Raw genomic sequence first — 12,613 nt, forward strand, 5'->3', positions numbered from 1 at the left:
AGAAAAGTATGTGATCGTCAGGATGAGGATGATTCACTATGAGCTAAAGTTGATGATTGAAGGAATAAGAGATACATATTTTATCCCCTGTAAGTTGGGAGGATTCAAGGAAACCTTGAGATAGTTCGAAGGATAAATAATGAGACGCGGATAGACTGAGGAGACAAGGAAGTAAGAAATTAGGAAAATTGGATGAAGGAAGTGACCTTCAAGAATGTGAAGTGTAAGACCGGTGGCTTGATACCCAGGAAGGGCGACGCCAGGAATGAGAGATATCCCAATATTGAGATGGCTGTTGAAATAAACAACAAAAGTAAATACGAAATTATTAAGAAGAAATTCACATTGAACACGATCAATATCTTCCAGAACATCCTTGTTATCGTTACCAAATCAAGCAAGAAAAGTAGATAACCGTAGTTATCTTTTGGAGGCTATATTGATTGACCTCATTTTGAATACAGATGTTATTGTGAAATTAGGCATATACTATCGAGGTGGGAAGGATTGAATAAGGCACCCTTATCGGGATATATGACTTGATTTATCCATGAAAGGATGCATGTACCTTTTTAAAGGTGGAATTAAAGATAAAACATCGGTAACTTAAAATGAATCCTAGGGGAATGCATAAAAGTTGGCATTTCACCCTTAATAGGGATAGTATGAGTTTGACAGTATGAATTGGAAAGATTAAGGTATAACAACCTTTAAGTATCAGTGGAGAATTTTTTTTCAGAAACATATAGACAATGGTTCTAGTATTAGTATAGGTTATTTTGATATGCCTGTATCTAGGGAATACAGGAGGAACGATTCAAGGATAACCTTAGAGGTTTTACAAGGAGAAAGGTAATATTCAAAATTCTCAAGAATAGAAATTTGATAAAGGAAATATGACGTAATAAAAATAATGCCAAGTGGGGCACATGTTAAACCATGAGAAGGTATAGATTGAACCCAACGAAGGTCAAGAATGGTTAAATAAGAAGGACCCAAGATAAGAGATGTCCTAAGTACGATCGAGAGTCAGTCGTGATAATGATTAACTCTAAAGACTGAGGCAATAACTTATGGAAAAATGGTGGTATTTTTTTTTACTCATCAGATTTTAAGGAAAACATCTTCACACAAGCAGTGATTGGAAATGAGGTAGAAAATTTAGTTGGAGATCGTTCAAACGACATTGACTGTAAGGAAATTTTACTATCAGGAAAAGCCAAAGAGGTGGCCGATACTTTAAAGGTAAGAGGATAATTATAGGCTCTTGTGCCAAAGGAATACAGTGATGATGATTAAAGCTGTGATGGTTGTATTATGGTTTGGAAGATTGACATTCCTTCTAATGACTGTGCAATACCTAACCATAATAGTAGTTGGTAAAGGTTTAATTCGTGTAATCGTCATGAGCGGGCTATCTATCTCAGAAGATACTATCTTGAGATAAGCCAGGACCATGTTTCAAAAAGGACTAGACGAACCTTTGAGTTAAGTCTTCTATTAGGGCGTATAATTAAGAATGGTATTAACCTGCTATCGTTGCTTTGATTGAAACTCTTCTGCAATTTTATTGCTTCATGTCATGAAAGAGGTTAGAATTTGGATGTGTTCTTCATGAATTATGATGGTGATTATGTTAACTCCTTAGAAGAATTCTATACGACATGTATGGACTCCGTATGGTTAGATATTAATTTCATGGAAAGTGAATGACGATAGTAGGTCAGTGGTAGACCATAGTAATGCAGCAACGATTCTGCGAGTAATGACTGATTACAACCGTTGAGAGTTGTATTTGAATGGATGTTGAGATTGAGTACCACTAATCGGGTCGTGTTGACGTATAAGTTATCTTTGATAGAAAAAAAACTAGGTCGATTATCTACCTAGTGAATACTTATTCCTTCTTATCAATAGAGAGTCGTATTACTATACGAGGAAGGTTGCGGTGCAAGCATAGAATTCTAGTAACGATGATGTATAGAATGAGATCCCAGATTCGATTCTCGATGTCGAAGGAGTTTCAAAGGTGATTGTGTATAAGCTCGAGGAAGAGCATGGGTCCATTGAATGATGGACGGAATAGCAAAAATATTTAAGCATGAAAAATATGATGCGATAATACTTGATGTTGATATATATATATACATATGTTTTGTTCTCCTATGACAAACCTCTATAGTTCAGAGGTAGGTTCCAAGCCAGATATTTGTGGCAGTATATTTTTTCATATATACAATTCTCTTCAATTCCTTCTTTTCTCTTCTTTTCATTTCATAAAACTGAGAAGAACAACCCTTCCAGAAGGGGAGGTATTGTCGAAAGACTATCTATCTGGGTGATAGAAGCCGAGTAGGATACCATCTATTGTTTAATTGCTTGTCAAGTACTAAAGGCTGGCCACCTTCTGTACTAACTATGCAATGTTACAAGTGTTATGATCATAGTGATCTCTCAATAAATTCTTTTACTTCTATATGAAGGACCAAGCTTTCGAGATGGAGGCAGAAGAGGAAGTGGTACAAAGTTTGGTGGTATTCCGATTCTAACGTGTTCGTGATACTAAGGTTGACGCGATTATTAAAAGGTTATAGAATGCTAACGAGCAAAGGTGTAACCAATAATATTAGGAATGGAAGGTAGTAGCGATTACGAACTGGAAATGAATGGGTATTGAGAAGCAAAAGCTCTAATGCTAAAAGCTATAATAACAGTCTGTGCAATAGACTTGGAAGAATTTGGAATGATCACTTAACGCGGATAAGTTTTCTCACGATAATAGATCGTATGTCAGGTATCGAGATGTCGTTATGAGATCTTTGAGGGAAGATAATGTCGATCTCCCTTATGTTAGGATGAAGTTGCAGAGCGCAAGATGCTCGGACCAGCAGTGGTCCAAAGGACCAAGAATATAATAGATCTAATCAGAGGACGGCTGGGAGTAGCCCAAGATGGACATAAGAAGTATGCTGATTTGACAAATGAAAGGACAAAAAGTATGAAGGAGGGAACCTTGTATTTTTAAAAGTATTCCCTTAAAAGGAATTGATGAGGGTTGGAAAGAAAGGAAAGTTTAAGTCCACGAATTGTTGGACCCTTGGATATATTAAGACGTATTGGGAAGATAGAAAATAAGCTACCCCTACCCCGAACATGTAGCAAGTCATAACGTGTTTCACGTATCAATGTTAAGGAAGTGTAATTCGGATGCCAGATAAATAGGGGCATATGAGCGCCTAGACATGCAACCAGACGTAACCTATATGGAGCAAACCAGAAAGGGTTATAGACTGAAAAAGGGACAAGTGCTTAGGAGAAGGGTTATCAAACTAGGCAGAGTTTGGTGGTAGGACCACAATGTGGGAAAATTACTCGAGAGTTAGAAGTGCAATGCTAAGAGAGTATTCCTATTCATTTTCTATCTGATTCCGGGATGGAATCCTTTTAAGGAGGGGAGACTGTAATAACCCCAATTTTGGATTTTTGTTTGAAACCTTATGAATAGTGTTTTGTTGATTATGCTGAATAAGAAAACTTTTCATGCCACACTATGTAGGTGTTCTTTTATTGATCTTCTGGGATATTATTAGTACTCTATGTGGTATATAAGTGTATGTACAGATCGTCAGAATCCAAATCCGAACACTTTGATTTTTCCCGAAAATCCACCAGATACCGAAAGAATTGAGTATAACGTAACAGGATAAAAAGGATTTAAATTCAAGGATTATAAGAGAGGATCATAAAAGGAATATAATTTATTGAGAAAGGTTAAGGAAACCCAACTAATAAGATTCCGGGTATGATCCCTCAAACGATAAACGAAAACGAAAGTTAAGTGAACCGTATAACAGATCAGCGGTCATTAGCCAAGTAATTAAGAGTTAATCAAGAAGGTTAGGGATGATGATGTCATCAAACCAACAAGAAGAGGACAAGTGTGAGAGGGTGACATCACATGATGACCTAAGCATGACATAAGGGAAGGAGGTGTGGTTGATTAATAACCCACACAATTTTTTCATGGTTAAAAAGGTTAATTAATCAAAAACAAAAGCTAGAAACCAAGCAAACAAATCACAAAACACAAAAACACAAAGTTTATTTCACTTTCTTCATCAAGCTCTCGGCTTTCCTTCATTTTCAAAGAGAAAAAAATCAAAATCCAAGATCCAAGCTTTGTTAAATCATGAGGTAATTGTCCAAGGTTCCTTATACATAGATATGGCTATCCCATGAATCTAATCTTCAATTTCCTTCACAATCGCTTCCTAAAATCATGGAAGAAGAGTGTGATGTGATTGTGGGTTGATTTGGAGTGGTATAAATTTGGGTAATCGCGTAAACATAGCCGTCGTAATGCCCGATTTACCGTAGACTGTTTTTGTTCTTAACATCAGAACCCTTGAACTCACTGTTAGGTTTTGACCATTGCCATGTTTAGATATTTCATGTTACGAGCTTCGTTTTGATATGTGGTACGCTTGAATCCGATGTACGGTTTAGGAGAAACGACCGTTTTAAGTAACGGCGTTCACGACCGAACCATTACCCCTCGCCTTACTTTGAAACCTTGGTTAAGGCCCTTTAAATGACTAATTGGGATATGAAACAATTATGCAAAGAGTATTAGGTAGTTGGTAAGGCACTCGTGAGAGAATTGCCTTAAAACTCTTAATGGTTAATTTATTAAAAATGGTGGAGCCGAGGGTACTCGAGCGACTTAAGTGAATCGTTAAGCGCGAAAGTGAACGTTAGGACTCTAAATGGTTAAAGTCTAGTTTCTTAAGCGACCGGGGTTTAATTCCGACTTATGTTGTTGTTCATAGGTTATCGGACCCACTCTAAGCTTAAGTCTATCCGGGAGCACTCATGCAAGTTTTCTAACCGTTATACAGTTGTTGTGATGTAAATATATGTATATGCATTATCTTATGATAAGTGCATGATTGGTTAATTAGCAAATTCTTGCGATATATTGTAGCATGTGATATGGTCTATATGCATGCATGTTTCATATTCTTGATACATATATCTGTTGATTCAGTTGATAATACCTATGCTAGAGATAAGCGGTAATTTGCATATACCCCTAGTATAGGGGACCCAAAGGAGAACATTTTTTCTAAAACCGGGAGTCGATGCTCCTGAGTATAATATATATATATATATTTTATATATATATGAATAGTTTTTAAAACTATGAATCAAATAAGGTTTATTCGATAACTTTATTTTATTAATGAATATTATTTTGAATATTCATTCGAGGGCTTATGACCCCGTTTATTTTATTATTGAATATTATTTTGAATATTCATTCGAGGGCTTATGACTCCGTTTATTTATTAATGAATATTATTTTGAATATTCATTCAAGGACTTATGACTCTGATTAATTGCTAATTATTATTTTTTATTTTATTAAGGAATAATGTGTCGATGATCAAACTCACTTTTGATTATTCAATAAAGATAGTACTTTCGTATAATATATCTTTGGTTATTTAATAATCATTGCGAGTATAAGTTTTAAAACTTCTACTTCAATTATTTTTATAAAGATTATTCTTTATGAGAATGTTATTTAAATAATAATATTCAGATATTTCCTAATATATTGGGACTGATTAATTTTATTAAATCAGCATCACTCCAAACATTCTTAAAAAAAATGTTTGCGAGTCTTCAAAATGATTTTAAAAGTTAGAGCGGACCCCAAAACTCATTTTTATATATTTAAGATCTTCCTTTCAAAGGGGATTTAAATATTCGCTCAAAACCTGAGGGATCCGGCTCTGTGGTGTGTTTTATATTCGCAGCAAAGTTGCTATTTTGATAAAAGAGTTTTTGATTACTTACCCAATACTCGGGAAGTAAAATTCTTTGAACAAGTTAATCCATTAACAGGCATCGCCTTGGAAATATCGGTGAGTTTTCCTTTCCAACTAGATACGACTTTTTGGTGGAGCCGTATCAACAAGTTTCTACTTGGGGAAAGGGGGGGACGAGCTTTAAGTTTCAGAGTCATGGATTTCATCTAAACTAGGAGTGGCGTAAGTGGTCGAGTAGCGCCGGCCCACCCTTATTATATTGGCCCAAATGGCCCGGAAGTTCCGCTAAGACGGTCCATTCCTTAGGAGTCCAGTGTTCGGTTGACAAGTAAATCCGACAGGTTCTCCTCTACATGTAGAAAATGGTGGGGTTGCACTACTATGACTGATCATCGTAAGTGGTCTTCTGGCGCGGCAAACTCCCGTAATGAGTTTATCATCCAATTGGATATTTCTGCAACACTACCCAGAGCAGTTTGATAGAAAGGCTACGGTTGGGCGATTGTTGAGTGTTGACAGGGTCAAGTTTTCAAAATGATGTTTGGATCAAATGAAGTATCTCATAACTTCATTTTATTTTGATAATATTTTAAAAGATTGATTCTATACAAGTCTTGTCTTGTAGCTTAATCTGTGGGATGAACTATTTATGCATTGAACGATGGTAGTTCAAGTAGTATTCGGAAAAGATATAAGTATATTGGAGTATCTTGTAACTTCATCTTCTAAACTATATCTAGTTAATGATTGTCTTACGAATGACAAAGGTTTCAGCAAAATGTTGAGACAAGGTTAGATATATGAGATCACCTTACAACAATATTTTTATACAGTTATACACTGGAACTCTGTGTGTATTATGCATGGAAGAGGACTTCCAAGATTTTGAAAAGTATATATGTATATATACTGAATATTTTGTGACTTCATCGCATTAAGATATCAGCTTGGTTCATTTCTTCTTGACCAAGACTTTCATGAGTACTATGAGAATGCTCATATATTGTTAATTATTATACATATTATTTTGGTGGGCTTGTTGCTCACCCTTGCTTTCTTCTTTTATCACATAACATTAGATAGACAAGATGAACAGGACCAAGCTGTCAATTCACGAGCGGATAGGAAATGTTCCATAGTTTCCTATAGGCGTTGATATCGCTGTAGCTGAGGTAGGAACTACCAATAGGCTAGGCTTTCAACTTTTGATGTACCAGACTTATGTATCTTTATCAATTGTAATAATGGCAAAGAAATGTAAATTTATTCAGAAACCCTTTTAAGTTGTAATGGCATATAATTTTGGAATAAAATGACTCTTGTTATTTTTGGATATTCATCTCTGAGACTATAACTGGTGGTGTGTGTGTTTATTGTGGGGTCACAGTACAGAGTAGTTGATTGTTTATTAAGATTGGGTGTTATTAAGGGAAATGGAACTCGTGAGAACCCGGATCCCCGACCCCGGATTTGGGGGTGTTACAAAATCACCTTAGCCATCCTTAAGGAGGTCACAGGTGGTGCAATGGGAGTTCGCAAATCCCCGTCCTTGTTAAACTCGTCTGATGAATCTAAGTCATAATCTACAAGTTGCTGGATTCCCTTTCAGGGTTCAAGATTTGAACTCTGGGAAGGTAAAAAATGATCCAAAAAAATTTAGCATAAAAATCAAAGTTACCTTCTAATTTCTGTGAAGACATTTCCTTGTGACTCCTCAGGTAATATCTAAATCATTGTCAACAAGTTGCTGATCTGCACCTATGTCAGATCCAATATCCGCAGATGCATCTAGGTGATTTAAGCCTGGGGAGGTAGACACTGACCACTGACATATGGCTATTAGATCAGTATCCTCTCCTAACACCTGTAAAGGCAATTGGTCCATTAAAAAACCTTGAACAATCGAATCTGGCCTTAAAATGGTCGAAACTCTTATTTCCGTCAACTCTTCCTTTGTGTGTGTAACCTACCTTGTGCATCAAGAATTGTTTATGTTTAGGGTGGTGACACTACATCGGATACCCTGGCCGACAGGCGAATTTTAATAGATGCACCCTGTTAAGAGGATGAATCTAGTAACTGTTTTTGTGCCTTTTCAGCCATAACATCTTTTTGAGAAAATGTATGGGGGCTAGCAGTTGCCTCAGTTTAAATACTACTTATCTTTGTAGGAGACAGAGCTGTTGGGTTGACTTCAGAACCTTCCTTATGTGGTGCACTAAGGCACTTTCTCCCTCACGCTCATTCATACTTCATTTTATTGGTAAGAGAGTGTTGGTTGTTCTGTTTCTGGGTTTGTCTTTACTGTCTGGGATAAATGTTGTGGGTTTTCAACCTCATGACTATCAAATGAAAGAAGGCCATTGGAGGCTGAACCTGTATCACAGTGTTAGGGCAAAAACATGCACTAATATTCACGCAAGTATACGCGTTCGCAAGTAATATAGAATACTTTCTAGTTCGTTCCCTCAGAGACTCAGACTAAATTATTGTCTAATTAAACTCACTCACCAATGTATGATTACTTCTCAATGTTAAGATACTAACACTTAAAATTGTTGATTAAATATTAACTATAATTAACTACTTAATTAATCACTTAACTAACACTTCAATTTATCAATAATAAAACACTCATGAGATCACAACTTCATTATTACTTCCTTCTATAGCCATTGTTATTACCCTTAGCATGAGACAGTGATGATATTAATCGAATAACACGAAACTGATAAAAGCCAACTTTCATTGTACTAATACCATTCTACCAAGCATCCACAATTAAGATAGAAGTTGAATTGTCATCAATTATGTTGAGTTCCCATATGTCTACAGAAATTGACAACACAACGATTTAAGCAAAAGTTATTCCTTTTGATTACATAGGGCAAATAAAACTGTTAGAGTTACCCACTAATCATGCACAACGTACATGAACCTATGCTAGCATGGCAAGTTCTAAATCTCAAGATCCACCGTCGCTTCACAAGAGATTAACACCCTATCTTATATGTTCGCGACGCACATAAGACGAATGCGCACAACCAATACTAGATATCATGCAATCATCACACACTAAAGTATTAAACAATTAACTAAAGAATTCCATAATAAATCCGTTGCAACCCCATGATCACGATTAGCCCATAATAGCACTTATCGTCATCATGGGTTCATATGAAATCATGATAAACAAACACAAGAAAATAATAACTAAACTAATTATATTAAAACAGAGTATGTCACAAGAGTAAATAAGTTCAAAGCAAGAAAACTAGCATCCAACATTACAACGAAACAAGAATCACAAGAATATATGCTTCCTCTTCGTTGCGGTGTGCTAAATCGGTCTTCTTCCTTATCTCCTTCACTCCTTACATAAAAACACAATCTTCTTCAATCCCCCCTTGTGAAAACGTCTCAAATCTACTTATATCATAGTCCCATAAAACTCAGATTACATAGAAGTGGAAACCAAACAGAAGTAGAAGTCCTAAAATAATTTGTCTTTTTTCCCGACCCTGCGCGGCCGCTCAGCATAGCTGAGCGGGCGCTCAGCTTGCTGCGCGGCCGCTCAGCAATGTTGAGCGGGCGCTCAGACCTCTACTGGAAAAATTCTGATTTCGCTCCGTTTCTTCACCGTAATCTGCCCGTTTCTTTCCTCTCGCAATGGTGAACACATGGCAAGGCTTATTCTTGATGATTCCTCCCCCGAAATGCAACTAAAACCCTGAAATGCATAAACACTAGAAAAACGCATCAAATGCACAAAATACTTGATTTCAAGACACCAATTTAAGCCATTTTAAGACGCTCTAAGTGGTATAAAATGCTACTTATCACACCCCCAAACTTAAATCGATGCTTGTCCTCAAGCGTCACAGACTCAAAAACAAATAAAAACATGCATGAATGCAATCTATATGAAAATGCAGCGATCCCCCTTACTACAATCAACCAACCAAATTGTCACATCTCAACAAATGCAGTTAGACAACTAAAGATCAATAAACTGATGCAAACGGACATACAGCCAGAAATGTGGTGTGTGCAAATGCTTAACAGATATGCTTCGGAACTAAACCAATTACTATGACTAGACTATCCTCAAGGCAATCCTATGATTATACAAAGAATAAAAAATTCTAGGCACAAAGTGATATACAACACTACAAGAACTCTGGAGCTTACTACGGAATTGTGCTTTTTATTTACAACTCGAATGCTCATTTGACCGTGCAATGAGTGAGGTCCACAAAAGACTTATACAATGGTATCCATGTAACGAGCGTTAGGTTAGCGGATCCCAGACTCTAAAAGTCTTAGGTCACTAGGCACAAAGTCCCCTAAGAACTTAATAACTCGAATACCAAAGAGCCCACTCTTGATCAATTATGCAAAAAAAAAAAAAAAAAAATTTTTTTTTTAATAACTTCTGAGCAAGTGCGTTTCGCTCCATCTTGCTCAACCCTAGACTACTCGCACCATATGCGAGCCGGCTACTTGCCATTTGACGCCTAGCCACAACTAGCAACAACTTCCATATTTTTTTCTCCAAATTTTTTTCTTTTTCATGTCTTTATCACTAAGAACCTATAATCGAATTCTAAGCATAATAAGTAGATTGACCTTGAAGACAACCAAATCATAACAACAATCTAGCCCTTACGCATTCTCTAAGACTTAGTGGACTTACAATTGTTTCTAGCATGCATATCAACCTACACAACTTAATATCACTTTAATGCTATCACTACACTCGCATCAATATCATAATTCAGTCGATAAATCATTGCAAAAGGGATCATGGTAAATGCATGAGAGAAAAAAAAACTATATGGCATAAATTATGCAACTATATGAACTAAATATCATGAATATGCAACTAAATGACACACACACAATATTCCTTAACTACCACCCCCAAACTAAAAATCTTCACTGTCCTCAGTGAAAGTAGTAGAAAGGAACACAGGGTATACCTACTCGGAGTCATCATCATCATCACCCTCAGTGGGTGGAGTATCAGGCGGCGGGTATGCAGAGTCCTCACCAAAAACTGGCCACTGGATATCAGCTCCAAGGCCTCGAAAAGCAGTTCCTAACGCAAGGGTGAGCTCCTGAGCAAACCTGCTTAGCGTCTCATACATGGCATCCATCCGCCGTGAAAGCCTCCTATACTGGGCATCAACCATCCCAGCACCCTCCTGAGCTCTCGAAGAACCAGCCTCATCACGCCCTGGCTTAGCCATAGTAGCACCTCGTGCTGGACCCCCTCCTGGAAGACGATAACCCAGCCCATGCTCCTCAGGCTCACCACCGGTCCACTCCTGCATCCTATTCAGAGTGCCAGAATCAATCGGAGCTGCTGGCAACTACAACTGCTCATGAGCCGGCCAGTTCACTCCCACTGCTCGGCATAGCTTCGTAACCGTAGATGCATAAGGGATGTTCATATGCTTCGCTCCCCTCAAAAACTTCAGAATTCCTTGGTAGATAAACTCACCAAGGTCCACATAGTATTCCTCATTCAGAATTCCCCACAACAACTATGCTCTCTCAACTGTGACCTCGTGTGCATGCGAAGAAGGCAAAATATTAGCACAAATAAATGCATTCCATGCACGGGCATACCTGTTCATGGCGATCGCCAGAAAGTGACGATACTCATTAGTGCTGGTCCTGCAGGTCCAAACTGTGCCCGGTCGATAGAGAGTCGCACAAATCAAATCCAAGTCAAAATCCTCAGCAGTCTTTTCATTCCAGTTCTCCTCCTCGGGCTTCCTCTCTCGCTGTCCAATCACACGGTGAATCGCCGCAGGATGATAATCAACCGTCAGCCCACGGAACACAGAAAATCCATTCTTTTCGGCCTTCGCGTTCGCGTAGAACTCGTGAACAACGCTCATCGGTACTGCTTCGGGTGACTCACAAAAAGCTATCCACCCCTTCTCTGCAATCATGGGCAGCAACTCACCATCCCTCCCTGATGGTAAAAACCCCTCTCCTTCAGAATCGGCTTCCCCAACAGCCTAGTGTACTCCTCCTCTGCAGCTCTGTCAGTTAACCGAGGCCTTGCAGCAGTACCCCTCGATGAATCAGCAGTAGGAACTGTGCTGCTGCTGTCAACAGTGCGTGCTCTCTTGGGTGCCATTGATTCGTGAATAAAAGTGTGTAAGAACTGATTTTTAATGTTTGTGAGAGGGTTTAAGTGTAGGAATTTTGTGGGAGATACGTAGGATAGGTGTATGTATATATAGGGTGTGGATTAGATTAGGGTTTGGGAATTAAGGAGTAAAATGATGGGGTAGTGGGAATAAATCGTGGGTTTATGGGCTAAAACTGTTTTTTTGTGTGTTTTGCTTCTTTTTTTTTTTTTTTCTGAACTGAAAAAAATTCTGGTACTCGACCCCTGAGCGGTCGCTCAGCAAAACTGAGCGGGCGCTCAGCTTGCTGCGCGGTCGCTCAGCAAAGCTGAGCGGGCGCTCAGCTTGCTGCGCGGTCGCTCAGCAAAGCTGAGCGGGCGCTCAGGAGGTCACTGGAATTTTTTTTTCAGCCCCTGTTTTCTGATTTTTTTGTGTTTTTGGATATGTTATTAACTTCTAAGGGTTCCTGTAACAACAATTCATGGTTTGCCTCCCACACAGCGCTTCTTTTTCGTCATTAGCTTGACGTTTCGTACCATTCTCAAGTAGTCAACAAAATGGCACTAACCACTTCTCGGTTTGCCATGTCCCCATAGTAGTGCTTCAACCGCTGACCGTTAACCTTGAATGCTT

The sequence above is a fragment of the Apium graveolens genome, chromosome 5 (genome assembly GCF_009905375.1).
Source record: "Apium graveolens cultivar Ventura chromosome 5, ASM990537v1, whole genome shotgun sequence".
NCBI classification, from domain to species: Eukaryota; Viridiplantae; Streptophyta; class Magnoliopsida; order Apiales; family Apiaceae; genus Apium; species Apium graveolens.